At 43.0% G+C, this 24,885-nt stretch overlaps 1 protein-coding gene across 3 annotated transcripts in view; it reads left to right on the forward strand.

Moving 5' to 3' along the window:
* The first annotated feature begins 5,618 nt into the window (after positions 1 to 5,618).
* The window catches only part of LOC111865512 (pleckstrin homology-like domain family B member 1), a 251,346-nt gene continuing 232,079 nt past the window's right edge, over positions 5,619 to 24,885 (forward strand). For all 3 annotated transcript variants that reach the window (XM_023853604.2, XM_023853606.2, XM_023853605.2), the window contains exon 1: positions 5,619 to 6,063. The gene's annotated coding sequence lies outside the window, so the exon portion shown is untranslated. The remainder of the gene's footprint in view (positions 6,064 to 24,885) is intronic.

The following is a 24,885-nucleotide window of genomic DNA, read 5'->3' on the forward strand; positions in this document are numbered from 1 at the left end:
GGCATGTGGTAGCGTAGTTGGTTGAGGCACTATGCTACAAGCCAGAAAGTCACGGGATCGAATCCCGATAATTTGGATTTTTTCAATTTACCTAATCCTTCCAGCCGCACTGTGGCCCTGGAGTCGACTCAGCCTCTAAGAGGAATGAGTACCAGGAATATTCCTGGGGGTAACAGGCGGTCAACGCGTAAGGCTGAAAATCTTACCACCATCTGTGAGCCGATTGTCTAGAAAATGTGGGAGTCTCAACATCTCACAACCCTGTGGGCCTCCACGGCCTGTTACAGGGATAGCTTTACTTTACTTGTAATTACTTTTATGGAAATAAAAATATATTCTGATTAAATAAATGACATAACTCTGCTATAATTTATTATGCACGTGATGATAAATTTTCCTGTTCGCTTTCCTTCCTTTCTTGCATGTATTTAACAGTTTAACTGATGAACTGGTATAAATATGCTCTGTGTTCACATAAAGAATATAAATGTGCACAAGTACATGAAGGCATGCATAGAGCAACTTGATCATGAACTTTTATTAAAGAGAATTGGCATTGTCAAGGAAGAGGTCAGCCATTTAAACACTGTGCATTAAAGCCTGGATGTCATATAGATTTATCTGTGGTCTCATTCTACTTTACTAGTTGGGTAATTGTAATACTGTAGGCAGTAATTCGATGCTTTGAGGTGACCAGCCCCATAAAATTGGAGAGAAGTCAAGTGTTCAAAGAGTGTTGCCATTAGTAAGTCTGAGTAAAACTGCGTCTGTTCCCTACTTTCATATTACTGAAGGAGTTCCTTCAGGGATGACCACTGCCTCATTAAGGATGACATTCTGGTCACCTGAGATGATTTTATTGCTTTGTACCTGTGAAAGCTTTATGTATAATATTGTCACGTGTTGCCTATGTAACATGACAAATTCACGTGGGTCTAGGATTTGGCTAAGACTTTTATTATACGATCTCTTTTACACTTCAAGTACAATTATTCACAATCACAATTACTGCCAAACTAAAGACTGACTGCTTTTCTAAGGTCAACTAAAAACTGAATTCATCTCTTGCTGAAGCTGGAGTTTCATAAATTGCATTCGGACTCGATAGAGAACACCATGTTATGGGGTTCATTCCACCCTCTGCTATCAACGCTGCTTCAGCAATTAGTGTGTAATGGTGGAAACTCCACTGTTAGGTTGTTAGCCGCTCTATAGTAATGTATGCATTTTGATTGTAGCGTTTCGGGAACATTGGTCATTGCCTAGGAAATCAACTCTGATCTCAACCATTCCGGCTTTCTGGCATGCCACAATATATATTTCATTGAGGAAAATTATGATTGTTGGTATGCAGCCACCTTCTGTTTATCCTGAAATGTTTGTTTCAGATATAAACCCTAGTTGAAGCTTGCTAATATCTGTTGTGTGTGTCATAAAAAAGAAATATTATAGGCTGGACATAAAATATTACATTTTGAGATACACAAACTTACTAATTCCACTTGGAAGAATTGTCACAGCAGTTGAATAAATCTTGTCCTTTTATTTATCTTTGAAATTGACTGTTATGATTGTCAGGGGTTATCATTAAAATTATTGACTTTTTGGATTTTTATTTAAAAGCAGGACAATGTATAATGTCCAAAAAAAGTCAATAATAATGTTGATGTACCATCGTCACTGACTTTTATATCTTAAGAATTGTCACTGTTATCAGCTACATTCAGTATTTTATTCTTCTCGCAAGGTTAACTTGCCATAGTGATGAAGTTATCAGAGGCCATGAGTGTGGACTTCAACATAATAGATAAACTGATGATCAAGTATTTTGCATTTCTTAGATACTGAGTAAAGACAGGAGTCAGGGCTGAACTTAAGGGCGAGTGACTGGAGCAGTCACCCCGAGGCCCCCACAAGACAAATAGAATCCACAGATTTTACTGAGACATTTCCTTCCCTAAAATCATGAAAAGTGGGTTTTTACTTTTTTAGTTATTGCGGTAAGAAAATTGTCATAATCTAAATTTGTTACTGATAAAGGCCTCCACACTTTGATTCACCCAGGGCCCCCACAACTTACATGTGGGTCTGATAGGAATACAATGGGACAGTATATCAACTATATACAGCCGTAAAAAATCCTATGATTCAGTTAGGAACCAACTGTTATACACCACTGATATTAAATTTAGTGTATCCATGAAACTTTAGACTAGTTAAAGTGTGTTTAGATTAATCCGATAGTAAAGTTTTGGTACAGGTAAATACTTTTGCTGCTTGCAGTGGTCTACTTTCTCAAGTCAGGAGTGACTGGTCCATAATGATATCTTGAGACTCTTTGATGTGACATTTATCTCACTTGCGTACAGATGGTTTAAACAAGAGTGGTTCGTGCAGGATGGGGTGACACCCCACACTGCCAGGACTGTCTTGAATATTTTTATATGTGTGGGTTTCCTGAAGAAGGAGGTCATCACAAGTCGGTCACAAAGCACAATAAACTTACAGAAGGAATCATGGAATTGTCCAACACTGTTAATGACCTAATGAGTTTTTATATTTCTAGGCAAAGGAGGGGCACACAGTAGCATAGTTTGTTGAGGCACTATGCTACAAGCCGGAAGGCCGCAGGTTCAAATCCTGATGGGGTCATTGGATTTTTTTCAATCGACCTAATCCATCCAGCCACCCTATGGCCCTCGGATCAACTCAGCCTCTAACAGAAATTAGTACCAGGAATATTCTTGGAATATTCTTGGGGGTAAAGGGCAGCTGGCACACAGGGCTGACAGCCTTGCCGCCATCTATGAGCTGATTGTCTAGAAAATGTGGGAACTTCAACATCTCACAACCCTATGGGCCTCCACGGCCTGTTGTAGTGATACCTTTAATTTTTTACTTTTTAGGCTGTGGGGGATCTGCGCAATGAACACAGTGAGTAAGAGTTTAATGACAATATTTCCTGAGAAACTATATGTTGGAAAATAATGTAGCCCAATCAGATTCACAAAAAGCTGATAGTCATGAATAACAAACACATGCCATTTCATGACCCATTCTGTACTCACTTCATTATGACACAAACATGGCTTTTGAGTGAATAGCACTATGTCATTTGGGGGGTTTCTGGTAGAATTGTGGCTGGTGATTGAGGTTCTACCGGGATTTCCTCAGTCTTTCCAGGCAGGTTTACTGATCATCTATCATTTGACTCTACATAGTCTCAACTACTGACAAACAAAACAAACTCTGTGGCTTTAGTTTGCAAGCGAACTATACCACCGCTTGTCGGTGAAGTTAGTGCCAACTTTAGGGGAAAGAGGGTGTCGCATGGCCAGCACAACAAACCCCCACGGCCTTTAATTTCGGTTTTCTAGACCGGAACCGCTATTTTCTTGAAATAGCTCCTCAGTTATCCTCATGAGGCTGAGTGGACCCCGTTTCAGACCCACTACTTCTCAGAAAATCTGGTAGCCGGGACCTCTGGATGTGTAGCCAGGAATTCTGACCATTAGACCATAGAGGCGGTCTCAATTATTGACAACGTTGTTAAATAAGCCGTAAATAGGTTATAACATAAACCGCGTTAACTTACTACCTATAGGAAAACAAGCAGAATGCAGTGTTGTAAACAAACAATTTCACCACAATACGAATAAATTGCTTTCACCCTGCATTTACGGCCATATATTAAGGTTACGTACTTATTGTTTCAAAATTCTAAATAACGGGGTTAAATTAAACTGAAAACGATTTAATTCGGTTGGTATAGCGAAAGGCTGGACTGCTGGGTTCGATTTCCGGCAGGGGAGGGCGGGATTTTCCTTTTCTCCATATCGTCCAGACCTGCTTTGGGTCCCACCCAGCCGCCCATCCAATGGTTACAGCGGGTAAAGCGGCCGGATCGTGACGCTTACCACTATCTAGTGTCGAGGTCAGGAATGGTGGAGCTATACCGCCACTGCTCCTTATGTCTTCCTGGAGTGATGGTTAATGAAGTAAACGCGAAGGCAAGTTTACTCTTTTTTTTAACGGTTCTCGTGTATCGATTATGGTGTCTTTGCAGTGACAATGTAAGTCGGTTCACTGCCCTGACTTGGCGTCCCCCTGCGTGTGGTCGACTCAAGGGCGTTTGTTGCCCATATTTGAGCGTAGTCTAGTACCAGAGTAGGTGTATTGGAAATCATTACCACACAAAAATGCTTTTTTATTATTCTGACGTTCTCGGTGAAATATATTTCAATGAGAACGAATTTCAATCTCTCATAACAATCATCACCAAAGAATAAACAAAAGCCAAGCATCGCAGAAGATTCACGGTGTGAGAGAGAGACACAGAAGCGGGAAGCTGTGCGGGACTGAAATAGAAATACAAAACTTGTGGGATTACTACCAATGCTAAAAACGTTCGCTCCTCGTTTAGCTGTGTGCTTGGTGACTAACTGGACAATCGGAATTCGACAGAAACTGAGATTTCTGTGCTCAGACAGGCTTTTCGAACGCCCCAGCCTCCTGTGCACTGGTTACTACGGTTAAAACGACCGGGTCCAGAAGGTGACCATTTACAAAAAGGTCTCCCGAAATTTCTTCATGTCGTAGTGCTTAATTAGGCACAGGAACAATTTTTCTTACCTTTACGTATTTACCGAGATTAACGGCCGTGGGGATTCGTTGCGCTGACCACGCGACACCCTCTATCCGCTAAAGTTGGCACTAACTTCGTCGACAAGCGGCGATCGATCGGTCGGTATAGTTCGCTTGCGAACTACAGGCCACGGAGTTCTCTTACATGTTTACATGATATGGATGAGCCAGGAATGATTTTTGCAGGAGGTGTCCTTGTTACCAGCATGAAGTCGTTACACTTGAACTTGGGAACGGCATGTAATCGGGAGGTCAGAGCTGTTTTTACTGCATAGCCTTGTCATTCTTCTTACCACAGGCCATTCAAAAAGGTGTTGAGGCTCATGTCCCTTCTGACTAATATCTGCTCTTTCCGGGAGAATACGGGCGAAAGGAAACGTGAAACTGCTTATATGCATCTGGTGTCGATGGGAATGTGTGGAGTTCTGCTCCTGTGTCCCCCACACACTTTAATTGTATTGAAATGCAGCAGACTATGTGGGGGGAAACAAGAAATGCCCACATAACGCGGCAAACCTCTTGGAAAACATCCATTTAAAAGAATGAGAACGGTGTGAGAGGGTAGCATGAAGAGGTATCTTGAGGATATGGGTTATGAGAATGATCAGTGGATCGAACTGGCTAGGGATCGTGTCCAGTGGTGGTCTTTGGTATCGCAGGTTGTGGACTGGGTTCTCTCACCAGAGACTGTTTGTTAGTTGTGGATTAGTGAAAGTTTACTAGTTCACAGAAGTATAAATATCCTTAAGCTAAAATTGAATGAACTTACATCGTTTGATTCTTGTTCGCAACTGTATCTTTAATACCGTTACGGTTTGTAATAAAATCTTTTGTTTTGATAATAAAACTTTGACTGTAAATGTTTTCAAAAATCATAATACACGTTGTAAACACGCGTGAGTTTTAGCCAATGAATCGTCTAGTTTGATGCGCCTGACGCATGCGCAGTTCGGTACAGCTGAAGCTGGGCATAACACAGGAACAAGTCTCTGATATGCAGTCGAACGAAAGTGGAGGTTGATTGTGGTTATGTTTGGGAGTTTTGAAATGGCGCTCACGTATGGTTCCACATTGCGTAAACCATTCCCATCTTTTGCTTCGTATATTATGTAACGCTACAAGAAATATGTAACAACAAAAATTATAAAATAAGAATCATCATGGAGTTAAGTTCTATTACATGTTCGTTTCTTTTACGTTATGAGTAAAGGAAAAAGAATACGTGTGTGAAGTGTGTTGCTTCGGGACTTGTTGGTTAAGTGTTTTGCAGTTGCATGTGTTAATAAAGAGACTAATAAATGCTTCCACTTAGGCGATTTAGATAGGACAGTGAAGCGAGAACACTCTGATCTTCACAAACTATCTTGAAGACTTCTGTAAAGGAGAGTTCGTGTATAGGACATGCAGTATACTTGTTCTGTAAGTACCGGATCCCTTATAGTATAATATTCATTTTCTAGTCTTCTGTTTAACATGAGATCTTGTTACTGTACGGTTGTTTTATGTTAGGCGTCATTGAGATTTTCATCGGAGTGGTTATTAAGATTACAGTCTTGAACAATATACCTCGGCATTAGGTAGACACGTAACATTTTATTTTAATCTTGGTTAGGAAAAATCATTCAAATACCCATTTCATCCTGAAATATTAAGAATGAAATGGGCCACTGTAACCAACTTTGAGAGTGTCATATATTTAGATCCTTTTTTGGGGCGGTAGCGTCTACGCGGAAGTAGGCTGCGAATGTTTCGGATTAGCCTAATGTCTGCATCTTCACGGTAGGAGTGTAAGCCTAATAGGAAAAGGTAGCGTCGGCCGCATACACTTCCGCAAGCCTGATCACTCCCAAACTACAATATTGCTACTGTATTGCCGTGAGAGCTTAGTTAGTACTCTAATATTTGGCTGGATTTTGATGAAATGCCGTGTTTAAGTTGTGAACTCTGCGTACAAGCTCTCTCTCACCTTCCCAGCGCAACTGGTTGTTGCCTTTGTGCTGTTTTGCACGCCCAACGTGCACGTAACGTTATATCGCCATTAAGGTGATGTGAGGCCGGTTAGTCTTGTACGCAGAAGTAACAGTCCTCGCAAACGTTTATAGTGATTTACCAGACCAAACGGCATCACATCCCAGAAGTTACTAATCTTATTCACCGCCGTGAAAACAAAAAAAAATGTACCAAAAATGGTAAAAGGGTGAAGTCCCTGTGCTTAATTACGCGAGTGGTCAGCTTCACGCCACGGCCGCATTGCCACCGGGGAAAGAGCTGTCGGCACGCGTTGAATGGAAGGCTGCGTGGACTCCAGGGACCATTTGGACGCCGTTGAGTAGAAAAAAATCGGTTGCTCCTGCCGGGAATCGAACCTCAGTCGTCCAGCACGCTTAGCCCGTCGTAACGTCGAATGAGTTATACCAATTTCTGCCTATATAGCCGAGGTTAAGAATGCATGGAGATATATTTCCACTCCTCCATAGGTATTTGTGGAGTGGATGCTCAGTGAAGCACAAAGCAGCTTAAATTGCATGCCTCTGGTATGTATGATAGTAGCATTAAGCTTCCTGGTCTCGGCGAACTGCTGTTCAACAAGTGTTCTATGGACCGTCATTGTGGTCAGTGTAGCGTGAAATTCGTGCTTTAGCGGGGGAATCATTCCTTAATGCATGGTTTCTCAAACTGAGGGCCACGTCCTCCACTGAGGTCTCAGTCTTCTCCCCGAGGGATCTCCGAATTCTCAAGAATTACGTCAGTTATAAACACATCCGCGCGGTGAGCCGGGTTAGCGCAGTCGGTATAGCAACTGCCTACGGGCTGGACGATCGAGGGGTCGGGGGTCGAGTCCCGGTAGGGTAAGAACTTTCTCCATATCGTCCAGACCGGCTCTGGGGCCCACCCAGCCACCTATCCAATGGGTACTGAGGGTTCTTTCCCCGGGGGTAAAGCGGCAGGTGCGTGAAGCTGACCATTCACCTCCAACTAATGCCAAGATCAAGAAAACGTGGATCTGTACTCCCCCATACATCTTCATGGCGTTGTGCTTAATTAGTTAAGCGCAGGAACTACCTTGCAAGTGCATCCGCGCACAGGTTTAACAGATCAGTAAGATTTCATGTAGGTATTTTTGGGTGGGAAGGGGTCTGCACGAAACATTTCGCGAAATTGTTTCTCTTGCTGCACGGGAACGTAGCTACCGGAGGTACGGAGAAATAGGAACGCTATTTACGTTCCTGCTGTCAGCGTAAGGCGTTGGAGAGTTCACATAGCCATATCTGTGTAGAACCCGCTAACTTAATGGAAGGAGAGCTGAAGACTAATAGTTCGTCTTTGCTGCTACGGCGCGGTAATCATATACTTTTATGTACGTTGTCGACCTTAAGAACATTCTAAGCAATTCGCTTTGTTATTTCTTTTCCTATATCGAATGTTTTAATAATCATTTTTTGTTCATTCATTAATGGTACCACTCGACGCTGTATAGTGCGAACTAAGTCTTTAAATTAACAGTGAATTGACTGCATTAGCCAACGCTGAACATAGGTCCCGACAATTGCCTGTTTATATCCCCTCCCATTCCTCGCGTCAGACTTTTGTAACACTTGCAGTGTGTCGGGTAACACTTGTTGACCACCGCCTACACACACCATGCATGTCAGGTCTGTAACTGCTTTGTCGGGCGTGACCATGTCTTCTACGCACTCGGAATACAGTGTTGCCTGTTTATTAGATTGCCCTTTCTGATTTAGTTAGGCCTGTAGGTAAAGAGAACCATTTTTCCCGGTGATTAAATTTTATTTATCCGTTTCCAGCTCATTTAACGACGCTTTGAATAGCTCAGCTACAACGTAGTGTGTGCTTAGCTAAGAAACACAGGTAGAAGTTAAAACAATTACTAAGTTGGCTCGGTGCTTAAGTATTTAAGCACTACGCTATGAAGACGAACGGGGAATGGAGAAATAGCTCCTTTCTTGACCGCGTCACAAGATGGAGGCGAGTGAAGACAATATGGAGGAGTGGAGATCAACATCTGTGCGCAATCGCAGCACTAGAGAAGTCAGTGACCACATAAAGCCCTGGCTACTTCACCCTAGAGCAGTGGCAGCTCGTAGCTAAAATTAGGGGGGGGGTGCTGCTCCAGAAAATTTGTAGCCTTTGTTTTAAAATTATATAAAAAGAAAACTTATTCAGAAACTATAAAATCCTAAAAGAACAAAATCAAACATTTTTTACTTACTTTAACCTAAATTGTTACAGTTAAAGGTTAATCTATTCATTTAAAAATGAAATCCATTCTTCTTGTTTTAATTTGCACGAAAAGATCAATAATTTTCTCCTTGATCTCTGGATGACAGCTGAGGAAATTTTTCTCCATTGAAAGCACTGCAAGCGCATTTAGTCTTTTCGAATTCATAGTGCTTCTTAGAAAAGCTCTGCCTCTGATGGGAACTGTCAAGAGGATTTTTATCGGTTTCGTAATTTCAATAAAAACATCATCTAGATTATTTTCCAAGATAAATTTCAGCAGCTCAATTAATGTGCAATATTCATGAATATCAGACCTACAATAGAATATATTTAGTTGAGTGTCTAGCATATCTTTGTCAATCGTGGGATATGCTTCAGTGGTCAGTACTATCTCTTCTGTGGGATATTCGTTCTTAAAACTAGTGAAGCATTTCTTGTTGAACAATTTAGCAGCTACTAAGTGTTTAGTAGAAGAATATCTGTCCATTATATCAACACATATACAGTCACACACTTCCTTAGCTTCTGCCACGAGTGTCTTTGAAGGATTCTCACAGTACTTTGAGTTTCTCAATTCTAAAATAGCAGTTTTGAAATTTGTTATATATTCATTAACTTTAAACACACTAATTTAATTGGTTGTAAATTATTTCAACATGAGGCATAATCTGATGAAAAAGCTCTAACCAAAACTTGAAATTATCATCATTCAGGTATTTTAAAATTCCTGTTGCTTCTGCAATGGTATGAGCTGCATTTGATGTTGACTGAATTTCAGTAAGGCAGTTTATTAAAGGTTTCAAATTTTCATGAACTCTGTTTATGGTCCGTATGTTGAAGTTCCACCTTGTAGAAGATGGACGTGGAATGCTAATTTCTATATGCTTCTTGAGAATGGACACACATTGCGGTGATCTTGAGAAGAATGTTGGAATAGCCAGAATTTTAGAGAAAATATTCTTGCGTTTCGTGTAATGCTTGCTGCATTTCTCATTATTAAAATAAGTTGATGTGCATAACAGTGAATGAAATGTGCATTACTATAAACTGCTTTTATTTTTGCTTGAACTCCTGCTTTTTTGCCATTCATGACATTTGCACCATCAAATGTCTAAGCTATCAGATTTTGTCCATTTCCTTGAACGTTTATGTCCACCTGTTCTAAAATACGTTTTGATATGCCATCTGCAGTTTGATTTTCTGGAATAAAGAATCCCCCAAAACGCTCAAATATTTCTCCATTCAATACGTACCGTAGAACAAGGACCATTTGAGTGTGTTCCGAAACATCTGTTGTGTCATCAGCCATGACAGCTACAAAGGAAGCTTTCTTAATTTCCGTCCTTATCTCCTCATGGTATATTTGTAGCAGGCAGTCAAGTATCTCATTCTGAATGGTCTTAGAAACACCTGTGAAGACTGCACTGGTTTCTAAGTGATGCTTCAAATCTGAATCTAATTTAGATGCAAAATTTACTAATCCCCTAAATATCCCTGGATTTATTGAATCGTCTTTTTCATCATGTCCACGTAAGGGAGTTTCAAAGTTTCCACAAAAGAAAATGCAGTCTATTATTTTGGACAAAATTTCACGGTTCTTTTTAACCTTTATATTATGCTCATTGATTGAAAGTCTGTATGCCTCACTAAGTTTCTCCTTAATACTTACGGTTCCTAAAAGTGACAGTGAAACTACATTATCAACGTGCTTCTTTGACTTCTCATGCTTTTCAGTTTTTTCTTTCATTTTGTTTATATTTCTAAAACCATCTTTTGTCCACGTTACATCACCCCCAAACAGCAAACACGGGAAGCAAAACAGTGCATTTTTTACTTCACAGCCGCAAAGCCAACTTTCCGTTTGTACCATTCAGAATTAAAGCTACGAATATATTTCTTGTTCTTGCTTATGCCTGGCTGAGATATTAGAATATCAGGTGTTAAACGACCTCTTTCCTTAACTGCAACTTTCTCACGGAGAGACAGTTGTGAAAACTTAAGCTGTTGAAGTTCACTTAGGAGTCACAGAACGTATTTCTCGGGGATGCAAGGCCATGGTAAAAGTTTTCTGTTGAATAAAAGAACCGAAAAAAATGAATCAAATGGAATAGCTGGAAGCAGGATAATAATCTAATTCTACAATTAACTCACATTCAAGAATATGGTACACGGTTTTTAAGCACAACACAGGCGGAGTAAAAAAAAAAAAACTACCTTCCACCAGCGCGCCAGGGTCGGCACCGGTCGGCACTGCTGGAAAGACAGTGCTCTCCGGTGCTCTCTCTCTCTCTTTCAGCCTCGCGTGCAGCTTCCTATGTGCGCATGCGCACAACAGACAATAGGCAACAAACAGCTTGCCGCTGGAACTGTGAAGCGCAGATTTGGCTACTGACAGTAAGCTTAAGGATTATATATTGTATTGTACAAGTATAAAGAAAGAATTAAAGAAAAAAGGACTCATTATATAAATGTTATCGATAATATCAAGTGGAAATTGAGGGTGCTGCAGTTCCACAGTGCTTATACGCGGGCCTAGAGAAAGTCAGCTTTCTCGCTATATGCAGCAGATAGGCTTGATGGTCCCTAGAGCTGGTCTGGAGACTGGCCCTTGCCCCTGCCAGGGATCAACCCCCCGATTCCTGGGTCATGGCCCCAGCCCAGACTGTAGTATAATTCCGAATGGTAAGGCGATTTGCAAGTAATCGATTTTGAAAAATCAGCCTAGAGCTAGTTTGAAGTACTATCCTGGTACATGCCTGGAGTGACTGACGACGTTGCATTACCAGTCGACACCATGTTCAGTCAGCATTTGATCATGTATGCAGCACTAGCACTGATTGCATTGATCTGCCTCGTGGTCTGAAAGTGACCTCAGGAATTGTGAGCACTGCGGCGTCATACAGACCAGCAGAGTGTTTACATATACACGTATTCGGCCCCTTTGCTGGCGCCCGATCCCGTACATGTGACGTACTTCTAATAATAGTCAAGCTGTTACATGGAAATTAAAATGTTTCAGCTTCAGAATTAATATCCCCGAAATCTGTTTACCAATACCCAGTTTCCGGGTCATCTGAACTCACGTCAGAACCGTAAATGGAAGCCTCTCAAGACGGAAGTTCGTTGAGAAAAAAAAACCAGTTTCCACATTATAGAAAACACACCTTTATTGGAAAACCGATTTGTTTTGTTTAAAGAAATAATCGATGTTTATTTTGAAAATCATACGAAATACAAATTCACTCTTTGGGCAGAACACAGAGGGCTATAGTGTTGACACGGGTGGTCCATATAGCTGTCACAGTGTTCTAAAGCATTAAATATTTCTTCAGTGTAAGAGTTCCTTTAGGGTTCCAAGATTTCCTTCGCCTCTAAAGCAAATACAAAAGTATTTTGTTAACTTGAGTATAACCTGAAAACAAAATAACTTAATGGGCAGACCCTAAAGGCGTGTACACACTAGCGAGCTGTTGCATGTAACTTAAGGCCTCTCGTCCACTGGAAGCGGAAAGCTGCGGAAAGTTGCGATGAGGAGTTCGTCCGAACACGCACGGAAACGGACGAACGATCCTAACAGCTTGCATCAGGTTAGAGTGCGTCCATTGGTAGCAGCACTATTCGTCCGTGAACGCGCGTATACTTGCGAACTGCGAAATATCCAGATTGGTTTGGATTTTTCGGACGAAGAGCTGCGTTCACCACCTACGAACTGATACTGTTCAACCGAGAAATCTGTCGAGAAGTGTTCCTGACATTGCGGACGCCTGTATTGAGACAGGCACTGATAATATTACAACACAAAGTGAATATAATGATGCATTTTCTACTCCAGATTTTCAATCAGATATCGAGAATGATGCACCTGTAAATACGTCTCCGGCACAAAAAGAGCATTTCAAAAGTCCGCTAAAAAGAGGAAAGAAAAGAATTAATTACGATGACAAATTCTTCGAAATAGAATCTAAAAAGTTGAGCTATTTCGAAAAGAGCTCTCAAATGAAGCAGGATAGTGACTATCAATTTCTGATGAGCTTGCCTGAAGAAAGACAGCTGCGATTACGCATGAAATTGATGGATGTTTTACTGCAGGAACAGGAGGATCGAAACAGCAGCGTGATGTCCACGTCAAATGTTTCGCCTCTATCCCTTGAATCGACACGCAGTTCCCATAATAGTTCCACAGCAATGAATTTGTAACAGACAAGAACAGTGCCGCTGTGTATCATAGTAATTTCGATCCTTTGTAGAAACAACGGTTTGTATGTAATCACTAAGAAGCAAGAATAATATAACATCGATGTAATATTTTGTTTTCTCAAACTCTTATCAAATCCTTAACTTAACGTTACAGCTAGGCGTTCTTCAGGTGAAATAGTTTCTCGGAAGTTACTGTACTTCTTCAACTGATATACTTTGCTTAATGTGTATTCAAATGTATCTTGCTTCATGCGAAAATAACCAAAATACTGTGACTCGTCCTCTTGTGAATCACTCCATATATGAGAAAATTCATCAAACGTTTGTCTTTTTGGTAAAATTCCACTAATCCACTCTTTTCTCCTATTCTGTGCTCGTCACCTAGCCAGTAAAGGAGTATCAAACGCGTACAGATCACATAAATCTTCAGACAGCGCCATGACAGAACGCGAATGGCATCGGCCGAACACGCAGCCAAAGGACGCGCAGTGAACGCACGAATTCGGACGAACAGATTCGCACAGATTCGGCCGAATCCCAGTTCGCAGGTTTCCGCTTCCAATGGACGACTAGCCTAACGGTTACTGTAACCACGTGTTCGTATGGACGGTACGTCCATAGTCATTTAGCCAGCTGCGAGCGACTCGATCCGCAGTGCTCGTGGTGAGCTCGCCATAAAGACATGTCTGCTTATCGCCTGAGTTAATTGCTAGTGCGTCGTATATCCTGATACATCACTTGACGACGATAAACGCCCAGGAAGATTCTGGCAGCATGCGCTATACGAAGAAAGAAGCGGTCCTGCTTTACTTTTGGATTTGAAATCGCAAACAATTAGTGGGCATTACAAAAATTTCACCCGCCTGAATCCAAAGGACTTGGAATATTTGATTAATCTGGTTGGACCTAGGATCCGGAAAAGGAACATTAAGTTCAGAGAGGCGATTTCGGTGCAAGATCGATTAGCTGTGACATTGAGATACTTGGCGACTGGGGACTCTTTTACAAGTTTACAGTATCTATTCCGTATATCCAAGCAAAGTATTCAGCCCATGAATCATCTTTCAGGTGTCTCTTTTAATAATTTCAATTTTTTGGGTCCCCAAGTAACGGTTTGTTCCTGTAGATTTCAATTAAATTCAGGCGTTTCTCATCGTCCCATTCCATAGCGATTCGCAACGCTACTCCTGGTGCGGAGGACACGTACACAATACGAGCAAGCGAGTGTGGCGTCCACGAGCCTACTGCGAGTCCCTTCGTGTTCGCAGCAAAAACCGACAAGGCAGTGGCTCGCCGGTCGTGTTACAGAGCGCGCTCGAAGTACGTTCGCGAGCGTGGTTCGGAAGGCGTCCACACCAACAGAATGTGGTCACAGTAACCGTTACGTTACATGCAACAGCTCGCTAGTGTGTGTGTACCCGGCCTTATATAACCAAGAGGTTGTTTATTCGAGTGTTCACAAAATACCCAATCCTGAGCCAGATGAATCGATTTCCACGCATCACATGTTCGTTTAAGGCCCACTTCAGTGTTATCGTGTAATTTCAATAGAAGACAACTTGGATGACTTAGGTATGGACTGGGGGAGATCATGTTGTTGTTGTTGTTGTTGTTGTTGTTGATGCTGTTGCAAGGGTTACGCCTTCAAACGTCAAGCCATCTTCGACTTGGTCTCCTTGGCTCTTGTCTTCCTGTCGGTTGATAATATAAAAGTTACGTGGGAGCACTTTCTGATGGCACTCTGTAGATGTTCCAGCCAATTTTTCCTCCACTTGTGTGTTTATTTGCCCAACTTCCTCATTCCTAGTTGTGACCTTCCGTTGAACCTTTCCCTGTCTCTTGTATAGCATAACCTACATACCGTACAATCCGCATGTCTGTTGCTTCTGGTCTTCATCAGCTATTGGAAGTGAGAATCCACGAGAAATCTGGCGGTAGGCTGTGGGCTGGATTTATGTCAGTGCTGGGTGAGATGGTCTTGACGCGATAATGAATAAATTCTTTGTTGCTGATTGTGGACAGTTCGTCTTCTTGGATACATCGCCTTGTAATCTGTTAAAAGTCAGCCGATGTCTCGGGGGAAAATGGCGCCTCTGTCTTTAGGTTCGAAGAATAGGCGAAGCAAGAAACCAGCGTGCTTCCCGAAAGGTTAATACTGTCACGTATGAGGGATTTGCGTGACTAAAAATAATGGGTTCTGGATTTATTGGCACTTCTGTTACAATTACAACAATTTATGACAGCTCACAATTAATGACTCGCCCCGTTCCTTACTGTACTACGAATATCAATTGCCACGAATGAAGAACAAAGATGTCTCGCTCACCGAACTGCACTGAAGGGCGTCTGTGTGACGAATCCCTCGCGACTGGAATCTCCTGGACTGAACTAACTTCCAGGCGGATCGAATATCCGTATGTCACCATCTCAAAACGGTTCACGTATTCTCTTATTTGTTTTGTCTGTCGCTACGAAACTTAGCAGCCTGTTACTAAGCAACGGAGACCCTACTGTTGACTGTGTTACCTCGAGAATGTGTTTACCGAAGTGTTGTCTAGCAAATGGCCATATTCCTTGTAACGAAATACACGGCATTATATCGCAGAAGATATACTCTATAACCACCCCTGTGAGGATCTCATATCCTGCTTCTTTCTGCTTGTTTGGCCTCACTCTTGGATTCTGAAGATGGGGACAGTATATTCATCCGAAACGGCTGTGGACTACCGGGCTCGCATTGCAGAAGACAGTATTGTTTCATAATATTACACTGCAGAATCCTTTTCATTGTGTTTCTGTCTTTGTATTCCCACTCCTTGCCGTCTTTGTGCAACGTTGTTGTATTAATTTTCACACGTCTTGGTCTCTTTGTTACATAACTGCATGTTTCGGCCTAACTGGCCATCTTCAAGTGTGTAACATGCTGGAATAGGGGAACTTGCTGCTTTGTTGCCACGCAATTCTGCTTTTCATTTTGATGCAAGATGCTTATTTTAGATTATCATGTCGCTATGCACGTGTCTGGTGATGTTTTGTTGATCCGAACAGCTACACACAGCAAAAAAGGATAAGCCAACACAACAAAACACACCTGACACATGCATAACAATGGCATGATAATCTAAAATAACCTAAAATAAAATATTTGAGAAACATTTTGCATAAAATTGAAAAGCAGAACAGCATAACAACAGAGCAGTGGGTTCCATTAACCCAACATCTTATATCAACTGATGATGGCCGGTAAGGCCGAAGCATGTAGTGTTATATAATGAGAAGAGACGAAGATGTTGAAGCGTGAATATTATCACGTGTATTAGTGACTATAGACGGGGTTTGGTTTGGTGAATAGATTTATTGACCAGTTACGGGGAGTAACTACAAATAATTATAATACTATTTCTGATATCAACACTACATATCACTTCACACTAATCCTTATCAGTTTCCACTAGTCATTACTTGGTAGGAGCTCTCAACAATGGTTATTCCTGTGCAGTGTCCTCACTAGACGTTTCCTGGTACCGAATCTTAGCTTCCGTTGTCCGCTGGTTAACACTCCACAGCTGAACCCTCAACTGAACTCAACTACTGAACCCAACTCCCAATTATTTTTCGCCTGGCGTTATTTAGACTGGTCGGACCTCAAGGAAAACACGTCACGTGTCAGAATGCGTGTTCATTGGCCCGTTACTCAGCACTGGGCATGGCGCGGACCATATAGAAAACACTTCTAATACATTTTCTATTGTTGTGTGCACTTATTTTTTGCGTTGCCTAAAAATGGGTCTGCATGTCACACGAAGTTGGACAAAGAGGAAAGGAGTGAGAACACAAAGTTAGTACTGTTCTTAGTTTGTGAACGCTTTAACAAGATTCACCTACTGAGAGGGCAGTTTGGGACCTATAGCACAGGTAACTGTGTGGCCCCGTCAAGATTTTTTTTGCTGGTAGCCGTAGCTACCTTTCATTGCACGTTTCCTTATACCTGCTAGCGAAACATGCAGGCTCAGCCAAGCCATAGGCTGTTACGGATGCAGCACAATACAGGCTTCCTTCTACCCAAACACACACAGAGTAGTTGTGTGGTCCGCTTAATCCTCAGGATAAACACGTATCGTGACCCTCCTAAGCACTGAACAGTTGGTCTTCGTAATAAAAACACAATCTGTTCTATGTGAAGGACTTAATTAACACTGCAGACAGAAAGGGCCCCGGGATAGCTCAGTCGGTATAGCGACTGGCTATGGTCTGGATGATCAAGGGGTTGGAGTTCGAGTCCCGGTAGGGTCAAGAATTTTCTCTTCTCTACGTCGTCCAGACCAGCTCTAGGGCCCACTCAGCCTCCTATCTGGGGAGGGGGGGCTGTTTCCTAGGAGTTAAAGCGGTCGGGGCGTGAAGCTGATCACTCACCTCCAGCTATTGCCAAGGTCAAGAAAACGTGGTTCTATACATCCCATCTAGTCTAGTACTTAATTAGTTAACCACAAGCACAACTGCATTTTTACAGATCTTTTTTGGCACAGTCATAACAGAAGTTTGAAAAAATATGCCTATTAGCTTCGTAAGATATCTTGTTTTCGAGGTCATGAAACCTAATGGAGAGAGGACGCCGGGACCCCCCGCCTTGCATTTCCAAACCTGCCCCGCCACCGGATACAGTGTGTTTCAAGAAGAAATGGCGAGTTCGAAATCCCTCTTAGTACTTTTTTGGTATCCCTGTTCTCGTGCAGGGGTAAAAGGTAAATTTGCCCCTGTGCTTAACTAATTAAGCACTACGCCATGGAGGCGTACGGGTGAGTGGATGTATAAACACACGTTTCCTTGGCCTCGGCAGTAGATGAGTTCTCAGCTTCACGTCCCAGCCGCTTTACCCCCGGGGAAAGAGCCTCCGGTAGCCATTAGATAGGACGTTGGGTGGGTGCCAGAACCGGTCTGACGTAGAGAACATTTTTGACCCTACCGGGACTCGAACTCCAACACCTCCGTTGCCCATCCCGTAGCACGTCGTTCTATCGACTGCGCTGTTCCAGCCCCTTCGTGCGGGGGAAGTAAGTTTTAGAATGTGGTTTTATACGCATTTTATCGGCAATGAAATTACTGGGACTGAAGGTCGCCAAGGGCAGTGAAAGAGTACAGTCGTTTTCGAATCCAGGCGATTCACTTCTGTGTATTGTTCCATGGGTTGTATGCCCCTTTAAAATACAGAGCAACATTTCATAGCTTCATCAGTGCGATTTACTATAAGGCCATCTGGATGAACTCTGGGAGTTTGCCCTCATCTGTGCTTTAGGTCGAAGAAGCATCGGCGAATTTTAATTAAATTTGGTATTTTTGTGCCTGGAAGTTGTCTAGTAAAATCAATAGTAGCTGCGGTGTATGATTTATTATGTTGCCGATGTGTCGTACTGGGACCGCCTCTGGGGTCTAGCGGTCAGAGTTCCTGGCTACAGATCCAGGGGTCCCGGCTTCGATTCTCGGCGCTACCATTCTTTCTGAGGAGTAGTGGGTCTGGAACGGGGTCCACCCAGCCCCGTTAGGAGCTATTTCAAGGAAATAGCGGCTCCGGCCTAGAAAACAGTGATTAACGGCCCTGGGGATCCGTTGCGCTGACCACGCGACGCCCTCTGTCCGCAAAAGTTGGCACTAACTTCACCGACAAGCGGCGGTCGTTCGGTCGGTATAGTTCGCTTGCGGAATAAAGCCACGGAGTTTTTTTTTTGTCTTGCTGGCCTGTGATTATGATCTCGGCTATGCAGTAAACTCCCGGAAGTCCCCCACGTATACGGGTTCAAGTTACTCGATTCCATACATACTTCAGGTTCGGTGAGAAGTGAGCTATGACCTTGAGATGTTCAGTAACTTTGCCGCCGGAACTGGTTGAGGAGGAGTAAGCGGAGCTCTGTCCCGATTGGTGTGACCGAGATAACGTCGCGTGTTGAGTTCCGTTTCAGTAACACTGGCCTGTTTATAATTAAGCTTGTCACTTTCACACATCTGGCCGCCTCTGTGGTCTAGTGGTCAGACAGTAAAATTGTCTGAATAGCTATTGGTGTCAGTGAACCTTGCTACGTAGCACAATACAATTACCATATTGTGACATGTAAATCCATTGCTAGGTAACGCCTACAACATAGCCATGGCCAACAATACTGGAGCAGTGTTCTCTTTCTGTCCACACAGCTTGTACATGCGTAGTGACATAACCCAACAGAGGGTAGAAATCACATGATGTGTTTTCTGTGACGTGTTTCTTAGCTGTGTATGTATAAGGAGACCAGTTTGAAGGAACATCTCGCAGTCATCCGCCTGTGTCTCATCTTACATTGAATGGAAGATATATTCCATTTGTAAATAGTGTAAAATATCTTGGTGTAATCTTGGATAGGAGGGTTACATGGAGATTGCACGTAAAAATGATCGAAGCCAAGGCCTTCAGAACATTTATAAGATTGTATTACGTATTCAAAAGTGAGCGATTAAGCGCTGACATTAAGCTACAGATCCAGAGGTCCGGGTTATATTCCCGGCGCTACCAGATTTTCTGAGAAGTAGTGGGTCTGGAGCGGGGCCCACTCAGCCTCGTGAGGATAATTGAGGAGCTATTTCAAGGAAATAGCGGCTCCGGTCTAGAAAACCGTGATTAACGGCCGTGGGAATTCGTTGCGCTGACCACGTGACACCCTCTATCCGCTAAAGTTGCCACCAATCGCCGACAAGTGGTTCTCTCAGTCGGTGTAGTTCGCTAGCGGACTAAAAGCCACGGAGTAAGAAGTACTTTCTCACATCTCTGAGGTAATTGCCTGCCGAACCTACTTACGGATACGCAAGTTCGGTTTTATGTTCGGGTACTTTTACTGTTATTGGTACCAGATATGCAGGATATATGTATTATAATATTGTAGCATTTACAGACGTTGGTATGCAATAGTTGAATAAACAACGGTGTTATGCAACCCGTTTCTAGGCAGCGGATCTGTAAACACATTTCCACAGCAGCCAATACAAGCACAATAGAGTTACTGTTGCAAACAGTGTTTTCCGCTCGGCCCGTGCGAAGTCGCTATAAGGAAGACATTTGGGGTGACCCAGTTAGTTGAGAGAAGACTAGGGGGTTGGTGCGAAATACCTGCCAGCCTGGGACTTGTCAGTTGAGAGTTGAGTTCTGCTCGGGAGGCTGTGAAAATAGGACCTGAGCACCGGAAACTGAAGAATCTCCATGATTTAAGCTGTTGCTAGGGAACGGCTGATGAAGACAGCAGACTGGAAAATGGCTTAGCGAATGCTGTGGTGATTTGTAAAGTGTGTGATATGTATTAAGTGGTCGGTAAATACATTCTGCCAATCCATACCCCTTTTATAGTCACACGCCCCAAAATCGTGACAGTATAATATGGTATGTTGTGATACGCTTTTATTGTAAATACTTTTTTTTAACTTTAACTATTCATTGAAACGAACGTATGCAACCTTCTGAAACGAATTATCTTTTAAGTTGGGAAATGTAACATGAACTTCTACGTAATATCCATGTGATCTTACTATTTCAGAGTTGAGACTGAGATTACATTTAATGCAGTAATAGAAGCAGTTGGTTGAGACAGTCGAACGAGTTAGTAGAGGATAGATTACCGTATTTACGCATGTATAGGCCGCACATTTTTTGCCAAAAATTCAAGAGGAAAACTGGGGTGCGGCTTATATTCGAAATATTCGAAATCACACTTCATTTAAAAAAATTATATTCATAATTAGTAATACAGGGTGTAATACTCCTGAAATAATATTCCAAGAAAATTATTTTTTCTATAATTTCTGTCCGAAAATTGTGCTGCGGCCTATACACGCACGCGGCCTATACATGCGTAAATACGGTATTTTCCATTTCCCGTGGGCCTCTCTATTACACTATGGCTCTGCAGCCCTTTGTTGGACTTTGGCCGCTTTCTTGACGTTTTTACACAGTCTGTAGGACTCCTTGGTCGGGGGATCAGCCCACCGCTACCTGCACACAGGACAGCACAGACATATTAAACGCACACAGACATCCATACATTGAGTGTGATTCGAACCCACGATCCCAGTGTTCGAGCGGGCGAAGACATGTCATATCTTAGAGTGGGGTGGCATAGCGGTAACCGTGTAGGGAGGACTTCTGTTCGAATCTCGGTCGGGACAACAAATGTCTTAATATTTTCTTGTTTTTCTCCAGTCATTGAACCTTTCGAGGCAGTATAATCTAGCTGCAGGCGGGGTCCAAAATAGACCACCAAAGGAATTCCATGGAGTTGTTTCTATTGTATATTTTTAGTTCGTGCAGTTGAGTTCCTAAAAACTGAAAAATTAAACGTAATTTATTTATTGGTATTAAGTAGGGCGTCCGAGCACACAAATTCCATTTACCTTTCATATTTGTATGGCTGTGTTTATTGTGAAGTGGCTCGCTAATGTGATTTCCGTGTGTGTTCTTCAAGAACCACAACTGCCGTACTCTTTTCACTGTTTTTAAACGAAAGAAAGTTACGATATGAAGTCCGTCCAGTCATGGGAAATGTTTTTTTTTATTCATACCATATGCCTAATACAAGTGTATTTTACACACGTAAGGTAAATGAGCGGCTATTTAAAACGGGGGCAACAGAAATTTCACTCACCTGCGTTTTTTTAAAACAAAACAGGATTCTGACTATGCACGAAATTTTGCAAACAGATGGGAGAAGGGTCATTCATAAGAGGAGGAAACTTATAAATAACTTGCGTACCCTGTTGAGTGGTACGAGCTGGACAACCCCGGTGGAGCAAGAATTTTTACTTCTGCACGTTGTCCAGGGGCCCACCCAGCCTCCAATCCAATGGATACGGGGGGATCTTTCCCAGGGAGTAAAGCGGCCAGATCGTGAAGCTGACCACTAACCTCTAACTGGTACCTAGGTCAAGAAAACTTGTGTTTATACGTCCATTCCCTCATACGTCTTCATGGCATAGTGCCGGGTCACAGATGAAGCCTCCAACTTTGAGACCAAAGATGTGACCATGCCTGCTTATTCAGGGCACATTTAGTGCGGTTGCGATTAACGAGTTTGGGGCCGTGGTTGAATGGTAACAGAGGAAAGGCAAAGAAACGCGGAGAAGATTCCTTCTGCAATGCCTCAAATCGCGTGGGGTTAGCAGGGATTCAAATCCGATCTCCTCAGCGAGAAGTCAGCCTCTAATCGCATGAGACATATCACGACCATGGTTTGACAAGTTTTTTATAGTGTGACCAAGTTCTGTTAGAACAGATGACAGCCATATTAGACACTGTTGAGGAGGATGATAGAGGAGTAACCCCCTGTACCCATTAGATAGGCTTGGGGGGGTCCCACAGCTGGTCTGGACGCTGTGGACTAGAGAAAAATATCTGGTCCCTGCCTGGAGTTGAACCCCGGCCCCCAGTAACTATGTATAGATAAAGAATGCAGAGCACAAGTTGCTACATGCGCAGACTGTACCAAAAGGTTTTGCACTTCAATATAGAAAGAAGGGGCTTCCTTCTTGAAATGGCACTTGGGATTTTCCTGCTGCAGTGTGAAGGAAAATAGGAAGGTGTGGCAGAGGGATAGCTAACTAACCTCAGCCCCAGGCATTTGGTTTGAAACGGACGCGCGTCTTTGGTACACGCTTACCATGAAAAATCTCACAGTCTGTCATTGTATTGGAAACATTTCTGAGCTGAATAATGTTCTTTTTAATACTCGGTATGTTTCTAAATGCCGATCACAGTGGCTGCGCGGTCTATTAGGGGGCCCATACACGGACGAGTTTGGCTCATTGGAACCCGAGCCAAGTCTGACTCGGGAGCCACACTCATACGTGTATGGGCCCCTTTAGGCATGAACTGTTTTCGCCCGCTCGAACACTGGGATTGTGGGTTCGAATCCCACTCGAGGCATGGATGTCTCTGTGCGTTTATTCTGTGTTTGTGTTGTCCTGTGTGCACGTAGTGGTTTTGGACGGGCCGATCCCCCGTCCAAGGAGTCCTACCGACCGTGTATAGGATCAAGTAACTGGAAAAGCGACCAAGGTCCACACGAACTATATAGCCGTAGCTAGATAGATGTTTCTAAACAGTGAACTGTATAACTCAGTCGATATGATGACGGGCTACGGGCTTGACGGCCGGGGTTCGATTCCCGGTGCAAGAATTTTTTGTACGAATATTCTCCGCGGCATCAAGATCGACTATGGAGCCCAACCAGTCTTCTTTCTATGCATTGGGTACCGGGGTCTCTTTTCCTGAGCGTAATGTGGCCGGCGCTTGAAGCTGCCCACTTCATCTACTGTCGATGTCAAGAATGGTGGAGCTTCACCTCCACTCCCCGTACGTCTTTATGGCTTTACGCTTTATTAAGCAAGCCCAAGGACCTCTTTTTACCTTCCTTTTATGTTTCTAAGTAATAAACAGTAAATTTGGTAACATGCTCATTGGATGAGAGTGTGCAGGAACTGCTGTCATTGGCCGAAAGGTTCCGCTTGCGACCCACGTTTAATCCAATCCTGTACTTCACGTTGAACCTGTAACATACCTGACACCTGTGACCCCCCTTCTCAAACGCAACTTCTCTGCTATAAATCGCCTGTCCAGTAGAGTTCCGTGGAACTGAGGTGAGTCCGTTTTGTGTGATTACATGTCTGGTGTTCGATAGCCCCTTCTTTTGTTTATGACCACAAATTGCGTGACTTGGGGTCAGTAAATAAATTGGTGTAGAAGTAAAAGCAGATAAAACGAAATGGCCGTGGCACGAAACCAAAACCAGCAACAGTCGATGGAGTGGAGTCCTTAATACAGTCACGCAGCTGGTCAAGAATTCCGGAACATTTTATGGAACCCAAAGGTCCTTTACCGAGTTCGCGAGAGCCTGCCGCCAGTGGTCCTCATCCTCAGCGAGATTAGTCAAGTCCACACAACCTCATTCTGTTTCTCTCAGATCCATTTTAATATTGTCATGTGTATTAGAGATTGTAGACGGGGTTGGGATTGGTGAATAGATTTATTGACCGCTTACAAGTCGTAACTACAAATAACTAACACTATTGATTTGCACACTACAAATCACCCCACACTAAGTCTTCTCAGTCTACTTTCACTAGTCTTTACTTGGTAACCGCTCACCACATTGGCTATTCCTCTGCATTGTTTTGACTAGATGTTTCCTGGCAACGAATCTTAGCAGTGGAGATTCTTCATATTCCGTTGGCCGCTGGGTAACGCTCCACAACTGAACTTTCAACTGCACTCCACTCACTCGCTGAACGGAACTCTGTCGGACGAGTCATCTAGCTTCGGAGCGGACCCACAGAGAACGCGACCTGCAACAACTCTTCTGTTGTTTTGTGACGTCACGTACGTGCTTACCCAATCGCTCCATAGCAGCGGCTATACGCGTCACGTACGTGACACCTCCCTTGTTGCTTGTGGTCATTACCTAGCAACGGCTGTTCCTCTGCTTCCATAGTTCTTGCATTGAGCAAATACACCACGATATGCTCCCACCTCTAGGTCTTCCTATTGGTGTCTTCTGGTTTTCCCACCAGGACTATGTATGCATTCAACTGCTCTTCCATGTATGCTACATGCCCTGCTCATCTGTTCCTCCTTGAATTTATTGTTCTGATTGTGTTTGGGAAAGAATTGAAGTTGTGAAGCTCCCCATAGTGCGTTATACATAAAGATATGCATTGCGTTTAAATGCTGGAGGCAGGGGGTCGGTATCGGCCTTTGTGAACGCCGTGTACATAAAATGCGAATGTCTGTTCGAATCA

Source organism: Cryptotermes secundus, unplaced genomic scaffold, assembly GCF_002891405.2.
Source record: "Cryptotermes secundus unplaced genomic scaffold, Csec_1.0 scaffold555, whole genome shotgun sequence".
Lineage (NCBI taxonomy): Eukaryota > Metazoa > Arthropoda > Insecta > Blattodea > Kalotermitidae > Cryptotermes > Cryptotermes secundus.